At 41.5% G+C, this 22,865-nt stretch overlaps 1 protein-coding gene across 4 annotated transcripts in view; it reads left to right on the top strand.

The window, feature by feature from the left end:
• The window catches only part of NOS1AP (nitric oxide synthase 1 adaptor protein), a 768,603-nt gene that overhangs the window by 180,749 nt on the left and 564,989 nt on the right, over nucleotides 1-22,865 (top strand). The window lies entirely within an intron of this gene.

Below are 22,865 nucleotides of genomic sequence, written 5' to 3'. Positions count from 1 at the left end.
TATGACTGCTGTGACTTGTGAATATCACCAAAGTAGAAGATGCTATCGTACTACCCAACATTACAGTGACTCTCGAGGGGTGCCTCCTGGGACCCAGGGACCCCCATCAAAGTCAGAGGAAGAAAATACTACATACAATGAGCCATAGGTTTTAACAGTACATTTAGAAATTAAATGTAAAATAAAGCTTAATTCAATATTTACGGATCTTATCAAAGTATCAGACATAATGAGGAATATAAATATTAATAGATGAGCCCTAAGGAGTTCATAAATGTAATGAGCTACACATTGAAAGCCATGTCAAATAAGACACTTTGGCACCGACCTTTCAATCCAAGTAAGAAGAGAGCCACCCGGCAGCTTGTCAGGTGTGACTCAACAGTCTGGATGCTGAGGGCAAGGAAGGCAGCACACATTTAAATAACTTGAGCGTCTGTTTGTTCCTCACCTTCTATCTGCCACCCATGTGATGATCAGCATGGATACATTTCAGTTTTTTTTTTTAAAGTAGTGTACTTGCTTGAAGAGTCTTTTTCTTGTTTCTTTGCGTCACACACTTCAGACCAGTTACAGCAATGTCGAGAGTCCGCTAGAAATCAATGGCTGAAGAGAATCTTGGAATAAGACGTTGCCTGTACATTGACCTATGAATGAATTCCATTGTTTGTAGATAGCACATGCAGTCCTGCGTTGCATCATTTGTCCTTACCCTGCACTTCCAGAACAATGCATCGCTCCGGGAATTCAGAAAAGGACTCAGGACATGAATGTTCAAACGAACAGACCGCTGCGAAGCAGCTAGCACCACCGGCACCTTGAGATCCTCACAGGTGATTTGCCACGCTTTATAAATCCGAATAAAGAAATAAAATGCGTTCACAGCTAGATCTGAGCCAGAGAAGTGTGACTCCTCTTTGCGTCTTACCTCACCGGAGAGACATTGTACTCCAGTCCCACCTGTCCCTCATCAAGAGCTACAAGACAAAAACAATGACATTCCGTCCAAAAGATTGTAAAAAATATACATTCTAAAAAAGAGAAAAAGAAGATAAATGGACATGATCATCAATCCACGCTTTGTTTTGAGTTTTAAGACGACTCAAAAGCAATGGATGAAATGCTTGGATTAGTTTGAGCCATTGGTAATTTCTCTGGGCAGCATTCAAATTCCTTTTGTTTTAGCTCAGCAGTGTCACCACAGGTAGCAGCCAGTCAAATGCAAATGCAACTTTTGTCTGCCGCACAAAAGAAGATCCAGACCAGACGGCTAGGCCAGGTCTCCTGTGAACGAGAACAGAAGCAACTACAGAACGTCGTCATCAAGCGAGGGCACTGCTTGGGGCCTACAGCACAGAAAGCTCAGGACCCATGTCTTGACCTTTTTCTCCTATTTTGGTTACTAGGGCAGCACAAAAAGTTACTGGTTAAATGGGGAAATGTTTGGCTTAAACTGCACCATTGGTAATCATTCTGGCTTCAAATATAATTCTTTGTTTTTAGATTGTCTCTGCCATTATAGATTAGGACTGTTGGTATAGAAACCAGAAAGTGACAGTTCAGTCCAGACTGCTAGGTCCCTTGTAAATTGGGACCGCCAGCATTCTCAGACCAGCCACAACCTTTTGGGTCTCATCAGTGAAGTGTTGCTTGATCTCTGTGGTGCATTGAGATGTTTACCCCATCTGAACGTACCCGTCCTCCTTAGAGAAACTCTATTAAAGAGCAGAAAAACTGATGGGTGCAATGCTTGAATTAATACCAACCCTGGAGGTATGTTCCACTCCATAACGTTTAGCCATGTGCACATCAGGTTTGGCCTTGCCCCATAATTGATCATCCAGACCAAACTGCCAGGCCACATGCCCTCAGATTGGGAGCACCCGTAACCTCAGACTTGTTTCGACTTTGTTGAACCTCTTTATAGATCAGCTTGAATACAATGCCATAGCAGGGTTGCACCGAACATGTTTTGTGTATGGCCAGTCTCTTTATCTAATGGCACTAGTATCTGTCTAATGGCACAGCAGAGCTGATAACTGAGGGAGATGCATAACGGCCTGAGCTGGAACTGGGGAGCCAGGTTCGAGTCCTATCATTGGCTCAACATCCTGTTCAGATCACTTAATTTATGTATACATAGAGGAAAAAATAAATGCGACCTTGTGTAATGTAATCTCGTATGAATGTGAAGTGCTGTAATGTCTTTAGGGCACATTTGAACTATTTAAAAGTGCAAATAAATAAAAAACATTGTTTCTATTATGTGTGTTCTCAACCTCTATTCTCCTTGCAGTTAGTTGTAAATATAGCGATCGTAACTTCAGGAAAGGAGGTTGACAAACAAGGCATTCCAGGGGATGTAGTCATTCTCACCTACTCAACAAATCTTGAGACAAGATGTTAGCTGTTTGATATAGTCTAACCAAGGATAGCCTTCCTGCCCATACAGCCTGCTTGTGTGGGGTGACGACTAAGAAAAAAAGAATATAATTTGCAATATTCTAACAAAATATGTTAAGTTAAAAACACATTGTAAATATAGTGTTGTTGGAAAAACAACAAAGACTTATGTTGCACTTGTGTGCTTCATTTTCCATATTGTGTGTTATATTTTGGTAGAGCACCATTCCTCTCTGGAACCTCACCATGCTATTCCACTGTCCCCAGGCGTGGGGTTGTGGGGGTCCCTGTGGGTATTCTCACCATGCCCCATTATGTTTTTAAAAAAAATGTTTTTTCTTGAAGCTCGGCCAAGTCCGAATCCCAAGATGGCTGCCACCACTTCCTTGTTAAAGTGGTGGCAGCCAGTCAGATCTCATCATGAGATCTGTTGGATCCGCGGACTCTCCGCATTTCTAGATATACATAAACCTTTTTCCTTTAATAACTCCAAAACTACCGAAAAAAGTCACACCAAATTACAAAAAAATGTGAAATTTGGTGTAATTCTGTTCTGAGGTTTCGGGCTGTAGTCATGTCTAAAATCTCTATTGGAAATTGCATGGGGAAAACACATTTTGGGATTCCCCCTCCCACCCCTTTTTCTCTGCCCCTGCTTGACGAATGGCCCCAAAACTTTTTAAACAGCTGAAGTGAGTGGCAAACTAGTTTTGAATATTTTGTGGATTCGTCAAGCAGCGCCAAAGTTACTAGCAAGACAAAAAATGCTCTATATATGGAAACTAGGTCCTACCTATACCTATTGGCAACTGCCAGTAAGTAAAATATATATGTATGTGTATGTGTGTGTGTGTCTTATCAAATACAAGAATGAAGAAAACCGCTGCACATCAATCCTCCAGTAATTCACATAGATTTATTCCACGTTCAGCAATCACTTTGGTGTGCAGCATTTTTCTTCATTCTTGTGTTTGACAATAACAAGGGTCTATCCCCACCGCTAGCACCAACAGCTGAGTGCACTATAAGCCTGTTTTGTATCTCTCTCTCTCTCTCTCTCGCTCTATATATATATATATATATTTTTTTTTTTTCACAATTACTGTTTCAAACAGTATATCTTCACTCATTACCCCTTCATAGCATCTATTGCTTTACTCTTTCTCACTGTTTTTTCTTTACAAGATTCTGCTGTGAGTTGGACAGGTGTGAATGCTGAGATCCAACGAAAGAAATAGACTTTATTAAGACAAAAAATGCAAAATTAAGCGCATTCAACCTAAAACACAATTAGCTGGTCCATGATTCAGACACAACTTGACAAAAGAGCGTAGATATTAAGGATTCCTGTTGGAGTCCTCCTCGCTTCTTTTGTTTTTAAAATTGGAATGCATACTTTTGTGCAAGGGTCTAAATTACCATCTATTGCAGTAATCTTTGAAACTCCTGTTTTCTCTACCAAAATAGTCATTCACAAATTAACTCTTTCGAACAAACTTAACACAGCTTACAAATGTAACACATTTGTTCCATGTAGTGGCTTACTGGTACATCTAGTTTAAATTTTGAAATGCACATATTGACATGGGGGCCTATTCACAAATGTACATTTAGACACGAGTGATATACATGTGTACAGTTTCTCTTACACTTTGCACCAAATATACCGTTATTAGCTTTTCACTATTCCAACGTTTACATTGACTACCAAGTGTAGACATACATGCCTCCACCGCCAGAAAGAAGGGACTGAGACAAATATGCGGGTGTAAAGTTACTACACGCAACGTTTTACATGTTGGTGGAGGTCTCTGTCCTTGAAACTGAGCTATCCCTATGGTAGTGTGGAGAAAATTGTAAATTTTCATTAAACGTAAAAAAAAAATACAAATATTTTAACGTAAATGTATTTATTTTATAAATCGAACAAAAAATTCACATCACGAATAACTTTTGAATAGTATCTAATTTAAATATATTTGATTAGATTAAAAATATTTTTTACAAATTTATTTTAAAAAATCCCACCAAATGTAAAAAGTATTTACTATGTATTAACAGTTGCTGAAAGTTATTTATAGAAGTAATTTAAATTAATAATTAAAAAATGTTATTTTTTATTGGAAACATTTAGTAAACTATTTTCTAACATTCATATTTTGTATTAATATATGCTTTTTACATTAATTAAAATTACCATTTTTTAAAAGTCAAAACAAATTAATTTATTTTAGGCAATATTTTTCCCATGGGGGTTATAATTTAAGTTCTTGCCTCCATTATCTTCTGTAGGAAGGTGTTATAGTACCAATGACTGACAATGTGTGTTGCTGGACGTACTCGGGATCTGAGATAGAGTACATTTACATCTGTTTTCTGAACATTTTGGCAGAAGTTGTTTTAGAAGAGCAGTTTTTGAATAGAAATTGGTTTACTCTTTTGCAAGTGAGTGCATATCCCTCCTAAAACCCTTACTTGGCCTTCTCTTAGTGCCTCCTGATGCCCCCTAAACCTCTTTCCATTTTCCAGCACCTGCTCTGTCCCTTCCACATTTACTACTAAATTGTAGACTGAAGTGTGCAGAGATCTTGGCAATCAGGGCAGAGAACTCCACAAGGAAAAGATAGGAGAGGCTGATGTGGAGGTCTCCTCATGTAGTCTTGTGAATAATATTTTGTAGTATGTGAGTAGGACTATCATTGTACTGCAAAATAATACAAATGCGGTTTGTGAACAGGCCACATGGTCTTGTTATAGCTGAATATAGGCACCTCGGTTGTTTTTGCATACAAAAACAAAAAATGATTTCATTAGACAGCCATGACTAAAACTATACAGTTTAGTTATTGTAGTAAAGATTGGTGTTTAGAAAATTTTTCAACTTTCTTCCCTAAGTACGATTTAATATGGGAGTGTCAATGTTTCCTATTGGTAACATATATATGGGATTGCAAATTTACTAAATATTATCATTTTTAAGTTTGAAATAGGTTCTGTTTTTTCCTTTTATTTATTGTTGTTATTTTAACATATTGTTTTCATTTAATTCTGTTTCCTTAAAGTTGCCGTTCTTTAAAATAGGTTTTCCTCTATCCGGTATCCTTAAATGTGTTTTCTTGGTTTCTGTTTTTCCATTATTTTACAGACTGCAGGATCCCTGAGCCAATTCCAACACATAAGTAGGCACAATGGGATATAGCATTGTTCTTCACAGTGCACAGCCAGGGCACCGCCAACATCAGAACCATGAATTCTGCTCCGAGCTGTGGACTGCTGTTATTGGCAAAAGGAGCTAAAATAAAATCTGCTCATAAGCGGTACTACACATTTAAAGAAAGAATTTATCTTATTGAACAAAATAAATAGTTTTACTATCTCGGATGTTTGAGAGCCATGCCAAGAGAAATTATAAAATGATTTGCATACCTATTTACAGTCCATCCCTACACACTAGCTCAATAATGAGATGGAAGGGTGCTTGTGGGACAGGGGCTGATGAAAAAAAGGGCAATGCAGGATAGGGTGATTTTCTACATAGTCAGAAGTGAAACTGTTATTTTATAAGGGATTTTATATTTGTCGTTCCATACTTATGCAGTTGACGTAAAAATAAATACAGTTTATTTAAAAAATAAAACAATATTTCAATGCTAACATGTACCCACGCTTCAGGACGATTGCTCTCCACTGAATAAAAAGTGCAACTACAATGTGGTTATGCTAAAGACTGCTAAAATTAAAAGGCTAATAGGTTTGTATATGGTAATACAAGACTGATGAGGTGATGTAAGAGCCTGTAGTGAATCATGGCTTAAGTTCGGCGTATATATCTGCAGAACGTCTGGCTTGTATGATTCGTCGGAAGCAGCTTGATGCTGGGTGATTGGCTGGCGGTTCAATTTACATTTTGGCTGTATTCCAGTGGTGTGTACTGAATGAGGCAGGGGCATTTAATGCTAGTGAGCTCTTATGACAGGCTGCAACATTAATTCTGAAAAAGCTGAAGCCAGCTTTCTTAACGTGAATAGGAGTGCCTGGTATTAGATAGAGAATGGAGATTTGGCACACCAGAGATATCTTGAATATCGGATCACCACCGTCAGCCGAATGTGTTCAAATGTATTAAAATGTAATTTGGAGTCTTAAATAGTTAATATACAGCTATTGGTTTAGAATAAATTCTCCATTACCACTGCTGGGTGTAATGACAGAATAAAGGCTGCAGCTCTGTAACCTGTTTGTTTCTGTTTCATAGTCCTGTGCACCAGTTCATTTTCGTACCTTTATACGATTAACTAATTCATTTGGGAGCGGATGGGGTTGGAGGGGATATAATGGCGTTAGGGCAGCGAAGAAATGATCCTGTAGTTTGTCTAATGGATCTGGAATGTTATGTTTGTGCTTTGGCCATTATCTTCCTGGGACATCATGAATTCTGATAGAGGTCCTAGTTTTTAGTGTTTACCTCATGTGATGACAGACTCTGACCCATTGGTTGGGTTCTGATTCAAATCTCACAACAAATGTAAAACAAGCATGGCCAAAGCCAGTAGTTCTGGCCTTGACCAGCAGGTGCGATGGTCACTTTTGTAATAACGTTTTATTTTTATTTCAAGCATATATCACAGAAATAAAAGGAACAATTTGGAAACCAACACATGGTGGCAAGATGGTTGTAATAATCATTGTAAATTAAATAAATATTACACATTTCATGTGTACTCACACAAGCTAAAGAAACACTTTTTAGTTTTGATGCACTTTAGAGTGAAAATAGAATTCTAACTGGAGCAAATAGCAATTACCATTGACTTTGAATTAGGGTAACCCGAAGACCTAGTTTAATCACACATGGATGACTAAATGTTTAAAAAAAAAAAAGATAAAGAATGGAAATAAAATGCATTGGCAAAGAACAGTCTTGATCCACCAGCGCTAGCATTAAAATCCACTTCTTTGTGGCAGAAGTACACATTGTATTGTATTGTAATAGTATTTATATAGCGCTTACTACCCCTGACGAGGTGTCGAATCGCTTTTCGACGAGTAGCACGCTACACCGGAACCCAACAAGAATTAGTGGTGGTGGATTAGTATAGGGAAATATGAGGACAGTTTTAGTATTATTATGAGTTAATTTCAGCCGTGGAAATGAGAGTTTGTTAGTTGGATTGACTGGATTAATGGAGGCGTGGAGGAGGAAAGAATCCAGAAGTGTTAATTGGGATTTTATGGTAATAGGATTTAGGCTTGGGATGAGTAAAGGGAGGATGGAGGAGGGAAGAGTCTGCGGAAGGGGTTAGGGAGATCATAGTAGCAGGGTGAGATAAATGAGGGAGAATATAGTAGGGTTGTTTGGGAGATCATGGTAGTAAAGTGAGGTTTGCTGAGTTAGATGTGGAAGCGGAGGGAATAGCTTAGGCAGAGTTATTTAGGAGATGAAAGTAGTTGAAAGGATTTGGGATGAGTCAGAGTGAGAATGGAAGATAGTTTGATAGAGACATGACATATGATGATGGCTAGATAAGTGTGATAAGATGAGAGTAGGTGATTGAAATTTTTAAGCTTTTCAGTGATCAAGGATTTTGGAAGCCCACAGATCTCAGTACTGGCTACTAATATAAATTAGGTTATTTTCACCCCTTGCTATATGCTCCTTTAGTAACTATCAATATGTGGGTTCTTATAAGATTTTATTTTAGAACTAAGTTAGAGAACTAGGGGACCAGATGCACAAAACCATTTTGAGGTTGCAAACGCTGCAATTTACAAAAACACAGAAGTTAATACCACAAAATGGCGTATGACCATGTACAAAAGTCCTTTTATGACTTGGAAAACACTTTCTGTATCATAAAAGGGCCTTTGAAAGTGTACGTAGCACTGCCTGACCTACATTAGCGTGTTGGTGTGCTAGAACACCCACACAGTAATGTTTTGTGAAAGTAAGTTGTGTAGACCATGTAGCTACTTTGTATATGTCAGCTATTGGAATGTTTCCTAGGGAAGCCAAGGACGCTCATTTCTTTCTAGTACAGTGTGCTCTAGGAGCTGTAGGTAAAAGTTAATTTGGCTTCAACAAAACATGTTTGAATGCACTTAGCTATCCATCTGGCAACACCTGATTTGGATAAAGGCTTTCCTTTGATGTGGTGAAAAAGCAACAAATAGTTGTTTAGTGTCTCTAAAACGTTTTGTTTTATAGAACATAAGGGCTCTTTTGACATCTAATGTGTGGAGAGCACTCTCCACAATCAATTCTGGTGAGTGAAAAAACGGTAACTCGACTGATTGAGGTGAAAGTCAGAAACAACTCTTGGTAGAAATGTAGGTTTGGTGCATAGGACCACCATGTCTCCTTGGAGCTGGAAGAAAGTTTGTTCCAAGGTATATGCCTAAAGCTTGCTAACACGTCTAAGTGAGGTAATAACAATTAAAAATGACACTTTCCAATAAAGATATTGAAGGAGACAGGTATGCAGGTGCTCGAATGGAGAGCCCATGAGTCGTGTAAGAACAATGTTAAGATTCCATGAAGGTGCAGCTGGAACCCGTGGTGGAATTACTCTCAGGCCCCTCCATGAAGGCTTTAATGACTGGTATTTTGAATAGAGACACGTGTTGCTTATTTTGTAGATAGGCAGCTAATGCAGTGAGATGTACCCATATGGAGGTGAATGCTAGCCCAGATAGTTGTAAATGAAGCAGGTAAAAGACAGTGTTTTGTACAGTGGCATTAAAAGGTTCAATTTCTTTTGAATGACAATAACAAACCTCTTCCATTTAGATGTGTGTCATGACTACAAGCTTCGCTGAGAATAGCCATAAATTCATGAGGTAACCAAATTCTGTGACCTCAGGAGTCAAATCGCCAGGTTGAGAGCCTTGGGAACTGGGTGCCTCATTTTTCCATGGTTCTGAGTGCGAAGCTCCAGCCTGTTGGGAATCTTCTTGTGGGGGACTACAGAAAGGTCCAGTAATATTGGGCCCGCCAGCCCTGGTTCACATGTCAGAGCCAATAGTACTAGAGTGAGCAATGTCTGCCTGAGCTTTCGAGCTAGAAATGGAAGGAGAGTGGGAAAAGCATAGGCAAATATCCCTGACAAATTAATCTACAGTGTGTTGCCCTTAGATACTGGGTGTGGGAACCTGGATGCGAAATTTGGGCATTTGGCGTTTTCTACAGTTGTGAAGAGATCTACTCGAGGGAAACCCCCCATCTAAGTAATTATAGAAGGAGGAGGACTTAGGGGTGGAGTTCTCACATGTGGACATGTTGCTGCATCCTGCTGAGGACATCTGCAAAGTCGTCTGTTACTGGAAGGTACTGCAGGTGAATTATGTGATGCAAAGCACATCTCCAAATTATCTGAGATAGGTGAGATAATTGTAGAGAATGTGTCCACCTTATTTTTGTATATAATGCATGGTTGTCATTGTTCGTCCGGACTAGGACAACCTTGCCAATTAGGTGAGGTAGGAATGCTTTCAATGCTAGGTGAATAGCTTGAAGCTCTAGATAGCTGATGTGGGGACCCTGGTGTTTGGTGTCCTTGAGACCCTTTAATGTGAGATCCTGCAAGTGTGCACCCCATCCCATGACTGATGCTTCCTTTGTGACAGTGAGGAGGGGGAACAGGGCTGAGGAAAAGCTGCCCTCGTAATAAGTTGTTGGTATTCCACCACTGCAGGGAGTTGTGTGGCGGTCTATCATCACTAGATCTTCTAACTGACCCTGTAACTGAGACCATTGTCATTCTAGGCTTTGAAGTAACAGATGCAAGGGGTACTATGTCAACACAAGAAGCCATCATCCCTGGGAGATGCACGAGTCTCCTCACTGCGAGTTGTTGATTTGTTTGAAACAACGTTTGGAAACTCTTGATTCTTGCACAATTGGGATAGGCTAATCGTATTTGTCTGTTTAGAATAGGCCCTAGGTATGGCTGAAACCGCAGAGGTTGAAGGTGAGATTTTGTGATATTGATGGAGAACCCTAAGCAATGGAGCAGATCTATTGTAATCTGAGTGTGTTGTTGACACTGTTCATGAGTGCTGGCTTTGATAAGCCTGAACATGAACTTTTTGTCTGCGTAGATGGGCTGCTACCACCACTAGGCATTTGGCGAATACCTGAGGCGCAGTAGTTGCCCCGAAAGGTAGGACTTTGAACTGATGATGTTTGCTGCCCACCACAAACTTGAGATATTTGCGATGTGCTGGGTATAATAGTATGTGAAAATAGGCGTCCTTTAGGTCTAGTGTAACCATAAAGTCACTGTGTTGGAGAGGTGGCTTCATGTCTTGCAAGGTAACCATGTGGAAGTGCTCTGACCGGATGTACTTGTTTAGGGGCCTTCGGTCTAAAATTCACCGCAGCGATCTGTCCTTTTTGAGTATTAGGAAGTATAGAATGTATACCCCTGCACCAGTATGACGTAGAGGGATGGATTCTGTATCTCCTTTGAGAAGAAGAGCTGGCACATACTGTTTGAGCAATGCCTGATGTCTCGTTGATAGCCTGTGAGTGTGAGGCAGAATGTTGGGAGGTGTGGTAATGAGCTCCAAACTTAACCATGTTAGATAATGTCCAACAACCACTGGTCTGATGTAACTGCTTGCCATGTGGGTGGGAAATCTTATAGGCGACCCCCGACAGGTGTTATATGACCAGGGGTAACGGGGGGAAGTCACTGTTTAGCAGTGGGTGTTGACCCACGTGGGAAAGCACCCTTATCTCTGCCTTTGGCATTACCTCTGAAGGAGCCACGGAAATAATCTTTGTGGGAGGTAGTTTGACCTTGACTGCATTGATAGGAAGTAGGTGTCAGAAAAGGTTGCTTTGCAACCACCACGGTATTTGGGGCATCGAAAGGAGTCATGGGTGGATGGTGTTTGGATGGCCCCCATTGCCTTCCCTGTCTCTGTAGCCTTTATTTTTCTAGTGCTTGGTCTACTTGGAGACCAAACAGATGTTCTTTGTCGAAGGGCATATTAAGGACACTCTACTGCAGCTCTGGTTTAAAACCAGAAATACGAAGCCACGCATGACCTCTGAGTAATGCTGTTATTGATGCCTCTAGCTGCAATGTCAGCAGAGTTTAAGGCACAGTATATTGAGGTGTTAAAAATAAGCTTGCTTTCAGAGGCAAGTTGTTGTCCTCGTTACTTGTGCTCCTCTGGGAGATGTTAGAGTAGATTCTCCCTTTCATCCCAGTAAGAACGATCATAACAGGCAAGTTGGCCCACTGAATTGCCAATTTGCCAATGATTGTTGGATTGCGCCGCGCCTCTCATCCCTGTAGCATCAATAAGCTTACTCCCCTTGTCAGGCAGCTAGGCATCTCTGCTAGTTTGGGAACTGAGTGCTTGAATGCAGTGGTAATGACAAGTGAGTTTGGTGGTAACTGGCCCCTGAGACATATGGTAATCAGACGGTGAGGCCAAATACTTTTTAACCTACTCCTGGGACAATATCTCTAGCCGTATCACTTTAGTTATTCACTAGTTTCACTGGGAGTGAACTACATTCTGCCCTTTCACAGGGACCATGGAGAAAGACGAGGGGCCAGATGTACAACCATTTCATTTTGCGAGTCTCTAAATGTGATTTTTCGTCACTTGCAAATAGAGACTTGTAAAATGAAATGTACTAATGTGTCTCAGACACATTTACCGATTTCCAATGGGGTCGCAAATAACCTACCTCAGTTTTCATGAGGTTGGTCGCAATTTGAGACCCCATTGGGAATGGCGCACTCACAGGGATGGTGGCCTGCTGGGGACAGCAGACCACCATGTCTGTTACTGCCTTTTAAATAAAGCAGTTTTTTAAATACATCCCATTTTCCTTAAAAGAAAATGGGTTGCATTTCAAACAATAAAATGAAAAGTTTTCTTTTCATTTTTTCAGAATAGTCAGTGGTCCGTGGGACCACTACCTGCTCTGAACATTTTTTTCCCCTTCCATTCACAAAGGGCAAGGGGTCCAGTGGGGACCCATTCCCGTTTGTGAATGGGTTACCAACAGTTTGAAGTTGATGGTAACTGCAATTGTTTTGTGACCGCATGTGAGAAAGTAGCCTCTTTCTAGCCTTGTTACCCCCACTTTAGGCCTGTTTTTGAGTGTATGTCAGGGTGTTTTCACTGTCTCACTGGGATCCTGCCAGCCAGGGCCCAGTGCTCATAGTGAAAACCCTATGTTTCCAGTATGTTTGTTATGTGTCACTGGGACCCTGCTAGCCAGGACCCCAGTGCTCATAAGGTTGTGGCCTATATGTATGTGTTCCCTGTGTGATGCCTAACTGTCTCGCTGAGGCTCTGCTAACCAGAACCTCAGTGGTTATGCTCTCTCATTTCTTTCAAATTGTCACTACCAGGCTAGTGACCAATTTTACCAATTTACATTGGCTTACTGGAACACCCTTATAATTCCCTAGTATATGGTACTGAGGTACCAGGGTATTGGGGTTCCAGGAGATCCCTATGGGCTGCAGCATTTCTTTTGCCACCCATAGGGAGCTCTGACAATTCTTACACAGGCCTGCCACTGCAGCCTGAGTGAAATAACGTCCACGTTATTTCACAGCCATTTTACACTGCACTTAAGTAACTTATAAGTCACCTATATGTCTAACCTTTACCTGGTAAAGGTTAGGTGCAAAGTTACTTAGTGTGAGGGCACCCTGGCACTAGCCAAGGTGCCCCCACATTGTTCAGGGCCAATTCCCCGGACTTTGTGAGTGCGGGGACATCATTACACGCGTGCACTACATATAGGTCACTACCTATATGTAGCTTCACAATGGTAACTCCGAATATGGCCATGTAATATGTCTATGATCATGGAATTGCCCCCTCTATACCATCCTGGCATAGTTGGCACAATCCCATGATCCCAGTGGTCTGTAGCACAGACCCTGGTACTGCCAAACTGCCTTTCCCGGGGTTCCACTGCAGCTGCTGCTGCTGCCAACCCCTCAGACAGGCATCTGCCCTCCTGGGGTCCAGCCAGGCCTGGCCCAGGATGGCAGAACAAAGGACTTCCTCTGAGAGAGGGTGTTACACCCTCTCCCTTTGGAAAATGGTGTGAAGGCAGGGGAGGAGTAGCCTCCCCCAGCCTCTGGAAATGCTTTCATGGGCACATTTGGTGCCCATTTCTGCATAAGCCAGTCTACACCGGTTCAGGGACCCCTTAGCCCTGCTCTGGCGCGAAACTGGACAAAGGAAAGGGGAGCGACCACTCCCCTGACCTGTACCTCCCCTGGGAGGTGCCCAGAGCTCCTCCAGTGTGCTCCAGACCTCTGCCATCTTGGAAACAGAGGTGCTGCTGGCACACTGGACTGCGCCACCAGGTGACGTCAGAGACTCCTTCTGATAGGCTCCTTCAGGTGTTGCTAGCCTATCCTCTCTCCTAGGTAGCCAAACCCTCTTTTCTGGCTATTTAGGGTCTCTGTCTCTTGGGATTCCTTGTATAACGAATGCAAGAGCTCATCTGAGTTCCTCTGCATCTCTCTCTTCACCTTCTGCCAAGGAATCGACTGCTGACCGCGCTGGAAGCCTGCAAAACTGCAACATAGTAGCAAAGACGACTACTGCAACTCTGTAACGCTGATCCTGCCGCCTTCTCAACTGTTTTGCTGGTGGTGCATGCTGTGGGGGTAGTCTGCCTCCTCTCTGCACTAGAAGCTCCGAAGAAATCTCCCGTGGGTCGACGGAATCGTCCCCCTGCAACCGCAGGCACCAAAGAACTGCATCACCGGTACCCTGGGTCTCCACTCAGCACGACGAGCGAGGTCCCTTGAATCCAGCAACTCTGTCCAAGTGACTCCCACAGTCCAGTGACTCTTCAGTCCAAGTTTGGTGGAGGTAAGTCCTTGCCTCCCCACGCCAGACTGCATTGCTGGGAACCGCGACTTTTGTAGCTACTCCGGCCTCCGTGCACTTCCGGCGGAAATCCTTTGTGCACAGTCCAGCCTGGGTCCACGGCACTCTAACCTGCATTGCACGACCTCCTAAGTTGTTCTCCAGCGACGTGGGACTCCTTTGTGCGACTTCGGGTCAGCACTGTTTCACGCATCCTCGTAGTGCCTGTTTCTGGCACTTCTCCGGGTGCTACCTGCTGCTGAGAGGGCTCCTTGTCTTGCTCGACGTCCCCTCTGTCTCCTGACGCAATTTGCGACATCCTGGTCCCTCCTGGGCAACAGCAGCGTCCAAAAACCCTTTCCGCACGATTTGCAGCTAGCAAGGCTTGTTGGCGGTCTTTCGGCAGGAAAACACTTCTGCACGACTCTCCACGGCGTGAGGGATCCGTCCTCCAAAGGGGAAGTCTCTAGCCCTTGTCGTTCCTGCAGAAACCTAAGCTTCTACTGTCCAGTAGCAGCTTCTTTGCACCCGCAGCTGGCATTTCCTGGGCATCTGCCCATCTCCGACTTGCTTGTGACTTTTGGACTTGGTCCCCTTGTTCCACAGGTACCCTCGACTGGAAATCCATCGTTGTTGCATTGCTGGTTTGTGTCTTTCCTGCAGAATTCCCCTATCACGACTTCTAGGTCCTTTGGGGAACTTTAGTGCACTTTGCACTCACTTTTCAGGGTCTTGGGGTGGGCTATTTTTCTAACCCTTACTATTTTCTAATAGTCCCAGCGACACTCTACAAGGTCACATAGGTTTGGGTCCCATTCGTGGTTCGCATTCCACTTTTGGAGTATATGGTTTGTGTTGCCCCTATCCCTATGTGTCTCCATTGCATCCTATTGTAACTATACATTGTTTGCACTGTTTTCTAAGACTATTACTGCATATTTTGGTATTGTGTATATATATCTTGTGTATATTTGCTATCCTCATACTGAGGGTACACTCTGAGATACTTTGGCATATTGTCATAAAAATAAAGTACCTTTATTTTTAGTATAACTGTGTATTGTGTTTTCTTATGATATTGTGCATATGACACTAAGTGGTACTGTAGGAGCTTCACTCGTCTCCTAGTTCAGCCTAAGCTGCTCTGCTAAGCAACCATTATCTATCAGCCTATGCTGCTAGACACCCTATACACTAATAAGGGATAACTGGGCCTGGTGCAAGGTGCAAGTACCCCTTGGTACTCACTACAAGCCAGTCCAGCCTCCTACACCGCATTTACAGTCGCAAAACAATCTTACATATCAATGCGACTTGCTATTTGGAAGGGATGCCCTCGGCACGCCCCTTCCAAATAGTGACTTGCAAACCTATTTTGCGATTCGGTAAATAGATAACTGAATCGCAAAATAGCATTGGTACATGCCAAAATGCTTTTTTCATGTCGCAAACAGCCTGATTTTGCGAATCAGGCCATTTGCGACATGAAATCTGGCCCATACTGTCCAGGAATACTACTTTGGCAGAGAGTGCTTTTTGAGACAAAAAAAATGTTTTTGCTTCTACTGAGGTTTTTTTTTTTTTTTTAAGGTTAAGGGTTGGCAGCTTTCCTAACAAAGTAAAAAAAAAAACTGACACAAAAAACAAGCATTGACAAAGTCCAAAGGCTAACAGCCATCGCTAGATCAATCAGCATTGCCAGTGCTTGTTTGTTATGCTGTAGAAAGGCGGGTTTTGGTACCCTGAGAATTTTGTGTTTGTCACTACAGTTTTTCATTGCAGATGTTTGGCTGTGAAGCAGTGTGATGTGGGCATTGTCTGTCTTTGTTGTTGGCAGGTTTATAAACCTAATGTAGTTTACACAACCGGTCTTGGACTTTTATTACATTTAGGTGAGTAAAGGAGTTAAAATAGACAATGGTAAGTACTACTTTTGTGTAAACTGTAAAATAAAAAAATTAAAAACATTAAGGATAAAATCAGGAACTAGGCGGCCCATTAAAGACTGGTCATTTATTTTTGGCGAAATGCATTGTAATCTTACAGATAGAATAAATAATATTTTATTTATTAAGAGCTTAATATTTTTAAATCAGATTATTGGGTCGGTTGCTTTATATTTGGACATTCGCCTATTCTGGATGTTGCACTCAGATTAACATAATTTAAAAGGCTACAAAAAGTACAGCAAGAGGAGAAAGAGTGAAAAACGAGGACAAAAGGTAGTACAGAAACGCAGAGGTGTCCTTTGAAGGATTATTGGATAAAGGTGAACGTGCAGAGGAATGAAAACTATGTGAAGGAGGGGCAGAATACTGCCTTGCTTCCATTGGCCTCTTAGAAAAACAAAAAAAAAGTGTTGAGTGGAATGTTGGAATTAATCAACAACTGGTAGTTGCTCCCGGCCACATTCCAGTCTATAGTTTTGTGTACCCTGAGCTGCTGATGATCAACCGCTTTCGAATTCGGTTCATTACTAGATACACATTTGTTCCACAGGCCTCGCTTGTCTGTGCCCAGAGAAGTAGAGGGTGGTCTGGCGCCGATTCAGTATTAAATAGGCCACACTCCTTTTGAGATTAACTGAAGATCGCCCTCTTTAATTTTCACTGCTTTTGTAAATACCCTGCTATCCATAGTTTACCTTCTACGGGAGGGACATCAAGTACTTTTCCATATCCCTTTAATCTCGAATATCTGCTGCCTTCATCAATTCCAGGATTATGACTTTTCTTATCTCTCAACCAGCCAACACTAGATGAAACGTACACGCTACAAGTCCACAGCGTGGTTGTCCTCAGAAGGGCAAATCGTTCCTTCAGGAGTTCAGTGTGTCTGGTTCTGAGGTTTGTGGGATATTTCAATTCTGCCTGTAACGGCAAGTGTCTTTCCTCTATTTACTTACATAGTTTTGTAAAGTGGGAATCCGTGCACAAGCAACCCACCTCCCTGCTACTGGCACTCAGCTAGCCCCACCTGTCCTGACACTCGGTTCGGGACAGGTGATGAAAAATAAAATGGTAATAAATAAGGTTTATTACCATTTTATTTTTCATCTGTGGGCAGCATCTTGGGGGTATTTTTGCCAGTAGGCAATGCTCCTCTGCTCTAATGGAGGAGCCGCCCCTTTGTTTAGTAAGTTCACAATATCCATTCTCCACTCATGAAGGAGTTCCTCTTGGAAATGGACCTCTGGGTTCTACAGTGCATGGCGGCAGTTGCTCACTACAGTCTGCTTACAGCAGGGAGGCTGGACTTGCTTGCAGGATCTTTAGTAGATTCTGCCAGTTTCCTTTGATTTCCTCTGAGCTTCCTCTTCCTGCGAATTGCATAATAAACCTCACTTTATATGCATCTAATGTCTGACAGTGCTACTGACGTACAGGATGAACGCTAGAAGTTCCATGGTTTGTGTCGTGCCTGTCAGTCTTTAAATGGAAAAATAAATTTAAGAGCTTAAAGTACTAACTACCCAACCACACCTGCTTTCTAGTGATGTTTTCGATAAATATTTAGCAAAGATGGGGACAGTAGAAGCATTTTAGGATCAAATATTTATTAGAAAACAATGAGAAACCCTGGAAATGGTAGTAGTTGAGTAAATTAGGTTTTGAGTGACGGAAAATTATGCTAAGGGAATTTTATACGTAGAACCGTTTGACAGCGTGGCTGTGACTGGCATCTTGGTATAGACAGCAGGTGGTGAGCTGCATCAATAGTCATCTTAAAAGGACAGTACAGCGAAAGGATATAGACAGATGCCAGGACAAGCTATTAAACTGAAATTCCTCCAGGTCCAAAGAAGGAGAATAGAGATTGAGGAGCAAAGGGTTTCTTTGCATTTAACCATTAAATGGCACCTATAAGCCTCTTTGCCGAAGGTCCTTTCAGAGTTCCCTTTCCATCAAAGATTGAGATCTAGACCGTGGTCCAGAGAATCAAGAAAACTTATTCCAAAATGTACACCAAATTAGTTTCAATCAATAGGGCACAAGATTGGGCCGGTTGTAGAGAAAGCCTTGCTCCTTATAGATCCACTTTGGTGAATATTCTGAGGCAATCAAGGCTTTAAAATGTTTGTACCAGAATTTGCTCAAGCAGACCAGTTACCTTTGAAATGAAGTTGAGAGCTTGGATAATTTTTGGAAAGACCATACTCCTAAGAGGAGATTGGTTCCCTTTGAAGATGAAGGTGGTGGTTAGCTGTGGCTTGCCTCAGGATGGACTTTAGAGGCCTAGCCTCTGACCTGGATAGTATTAATAAACCATGAACGATCTTGCAGCCCAGCAGCATCTATCTGCTGATGAATGCCAAAAATGCATCAGCCAGCATATAGGTTTAGCATTAATGGTTCTAAAAGAAATCCAGCATTGGTTTTTATAGGCAGTAGCCTTTCACAGCAATGTTTACCTGTGGACAGAACTGGCACAAGCAGGTCACATTAGATTGCAGCTGAGCAGACCAGTACCTTCTATTGTGAGTTTTGCCCAAAAAATATTCAGAAGTACATTTTCAGATTTGTTTTAATTTACATTTACAGTTTTGGCCATAATTCATGGTTGTCTAAAAATATTGGGAAAAAGATTCATATTTCTGACCGAAAATGAGTAATGTATGAGTTTAGAGACAAAATAATGTTTTTTTTTTTTAAATGTATTTGGGAGAGTGGAGGGTGATGGTTCCATAGATGCACCCCAGAGAGCCTCAGAATGTTTGCACAGAGCCAACATTTTAGTTACCATACCAAGACCAGCTTTTGGTAAATTATATTTTTAGCAATAATTTTCCTCCTATTCTATGCTTTTCCAATGTACACTTCAGGGAATAATGCAGTATGATTAAAACTGATAAGACACGGACAACTTGCAGGTGCATAGATTGAATTTTTGAAGCTCATTATGCTTATCTGCCTAGAAACTGATGGTCCCAAAAGCGTGAGACTGAATCTATACAGTTAGATCAGAGCTGATTGTTTTCACATATTTCAAGTTAATCCTATTGCGTCTATGAAAATGCATATTTTCAGATATGAGTGTTATTAAATCGTTCTTTTTGTAGGAAAGCAAATGTAGTTAAAATGAATATATTATCACAGCTGCTTCATTTTGTCCATTCTCCTCTCACGATTCTGTAGCTCTCGCACATAAAATTGTAATAACCAATTTAATTTGTAGTTCTAGGGATAAAATCATTACGCTCTCCAAACTTAATTTGGATTCTGTTTAAGAAATCATTTAACTGTTTTTTCTGTGTGCTGTTATAATATTTTGTCCGCTGTCGCAACCCAGCTTTATTTTAAATAAATATTTGTTGAATGTAATAGATGAGGGAAGGAAATCGTGTTCACTCTCCATCCGATGGCTGCTTTCCCTGAACCGGGCATTTACTCTTCTCACCTTACCGCCTGCTTTTATGATAACTTCTCCCTCGAGCACGGTGCACTTTGTGGTTTGCTAATTCTATTCGCAGCTCGGAAAGCGCTACCTGAACCCAGCGAGGCCTGCTAACTTCAGGCAATGCACACAAGCAACGCTCTTTATTCAATCACTACCTTCAATCTGTATCTGCCCGGCTCTGGCTAAACTCATTCAGTGTGCAATCAAAATCAGACATAAGCTGTGATAGGATCCCTGTTGTCCGTATTTGCTCCTTGGGATGCTACTACTGATGTTTTTATTGTTTAATTATTTTTTCTTATATTTTATATAGTTTAACATTTTTATTAAATTTTTGCTCCACGATATTGCTTGGAAACGACTTGTTTTTATGCATATATTTCTAATGTATTTTTGTGTCTTTTTATGGTCCATTTTGACCAAGTAAAGAGTATTTGATGATGATGGTGGTGGTGTTTACTTTGGAGCACTCATCTTAAGGGCATGTATCTTACAAATGTTTACGTTTGGGATTGGAGCTTAGGGTCCAAGATCCTCCTTTTTTAACCCTGTCCACCGTATTAAGTGTTGGAACAAAATACTGCACAGAGGTGTGAATAATTTCCAGAGGAGTGATATCGCTCTGTGAGGCATCACTTGGTGTAATTGGGTGGCATCTGTAACCTCTCAAAACTAAACATCTCATACAGAAACTATGAGAGATGTTTAGAACGTCCACAATAAAACTGTGTAGCAGACATGTAAACAATAACTTGAACCAAAATTTCAATACTCATACGTTCACTCTTTTTATGTGATAGATGTATTTCCCTTCTGTCGGGCACTGCATCCAACCCCATGCAGCAGAGGTTAACCTCAGAGCCTGACTTAGGCCAGGCCTGCTGTTTTTTTCTTAATTTCTAATAGATCTCGGGCCCTGCCATAGGGTTTGGTAAACCCTTGCTGACTTATGGGCTCATACTCCGTGGCGATTCTAGACCAGGTCCAGATCCGTGAACAATTCAGAAGATTCAGCATGTGTTCAAGACACTTGCCATGGGTTTGTGGTTCCTTGGTAAGGGTTCATTGTTCTTTAGGTCAGGCTGGGGACTGCATGCCCAGTCTGGAGGTCTTTTTTTCTTTCTTTCTTTTTTTTTTTAACATGGTAAATATGCATGGGAGGTCTCTTTTTTTGTGATGCTCTCCCTTCCCTCTTGTGCTGCAGTTGACTTTTATTACAGGCCACTGAGACAGAGTCCCCGCTTTCTGTAATGGCAAAGGCAAAAAATGTTTACGCCATGTTGTGGCCAGACAGAGAGCTTTGGATCTCTGAAGCCACTTTTAGGTTTTTGTACAATAAATGTCTGACAGAAGAAAAAGCTCCTTAATCCACTCAAGATTTAATATTTTTAAATTTTGGTTTTGCAGAAGTTCCATGATCTGTGGTTCACACACCAGTATGCATTGAGTCTAGATATCCCTTTTATCTATTCTTTTTAAGCCCATCAAAAAAAGTTTCAACACTAATTTCTCAAACTACTAAATCACATTACTAAATGAATTTACTCCAAACTAAACAAAGGCGCGAGTGAAGTTCTCCTTTGGAGTAGTTCCAGTATGCTTCTTTTCTTTTTTGGTAACCAAAGAATTGTATGGGACATGTCATTTTTTTTGCACCCTCCCTTCTCTACACAGAAAATTCCATATCAAACTCAAATTGGATGACGTTTTTATTGGCAGATTTTCATCAGATATCACCAAATGCATTGTCAGTGGAAACTGACATTACTATAAATATGCACTGGCTTTTGCCAGTGTGTAACATAGGTTTGTGTACATATACACACACACACGTATTTATATATGTGTGTTTGTGTATATATATATGTGTGTGTGTGTGTGTGTGTGTGTGTGTGTGTATACACCCAACAGCAGAATTGACAAGTGCTGTGGAGCAACACCATGAACCATGATATATGTTTCACTGAACATATAATTTTATAGCTGAACTGTATAAATCTATTTATAATATAGCAAGCAACCAATCAGCAGGCTAATATATTTGTCACAGTTCTAAATGCTAACAAATTGAATTTGAAATTTTCCGGAGTTATTGAAAAGTCTGCTGTTGAGTATTCAGATCTTAAAGTAATGGTTCAGAACTGTATGTTACAAACAACATTCTTTAGAAACTCTACAGCAGGTAATGCTACATGACACATAAGCAGTTTTCACTTCACCACATTGAAATAGAGTATTCTCACTTGGGCCATATAAAAAGTGAATTATTAACATCAGACTCTGCACTCATATGGGTTCCATATCATAATAAATGATTCAATAAAGTCTAATTCCAGAGTTATGGATTGCATAGATTCACAACAGAACGCAACAGCAGCGCATTTCAGCCAGTAGCGGCTCATGGGCCGCAGAAGGGGCAGGGTGGGGAGGAGGCGCGGGGGGGTGCTAAAATGTAATTTAAAAATAAAAGCACTCTTACCTGTTCCACGCAGTCCCCCGCCGCGCTCCTCTTCATTCCTTGCTGGCTGTACGCAGGCACAGGCTCCCAGCGGCCCTGCGGCCTATCCTGATGCTGCCCAAAGCAGCACCAGGATTGGCTGGGAGCGCTCCCAGGCAGACTTGGAGCCTGTGCAGGCTCTCCAGCCCAGGAACACAGTTGCCAGCCTACAGCGCATGTGTGTTTGGCCTGCCCAAGATGGCTGGCCAAACACATATGCCCTCTGAGAGGGAGTGCTCAGCACTCCCCCAGTGCATATCACCCCGTGGCCCTGCCACTGATTTCTGCCACTTATCACCCTTTGTGGATAAGGTATTAGCATTAAGTTCAAAAGGTAACAGCGCCTGGTATTTAAGGTGCTTTAAAATGACACAACTGCAAAGCCCTAAAGAAGTCCTTATGGACGAAACACGTTGGCTACTATGATTGCGACTATTATGGATATAATGAATTATAGAAGATTATTGTTATGAACACTTATGAATAAAGAGTTTACTCCACTGAGAAGGAAGTGTTGAGAATCTGTGCCGTCCATAACTCTAGAATTAGACTTTGTAGAATCATTTATTATGATATGGAACCCATATGAGTGCTGAGTCTGCTGTTAATAATGGACTTCCAGGACTCTGTCCTGGTGTATCGAGGGCTAGGAAGGTTGGTCTTCAAGACTTGGGCATGATTTACACAGGGGTAATTTAAAATA

The sequence above is a fragment of the Pleurodeles waltl genome, chromosome 4_2 (genome assembly GCF_031143425.1).
Source record: "Pleurodeles waltl isolate 20211129_DDA chromosome 4_2, aPleWal1.hap1.20221129, whole genome shotgun sequence".
NCBI classification, from domain to species: Eukaryota; Metazoa; Chordata; class Amphibia; order Caudata; family Salamandridae; genus Pleurodeles; species Pleurodeles waltl.
Note: the sequence above shows the minus strand (reverse complement) of the source record. Positions and strands in the feature narration are given on the sequence as shown.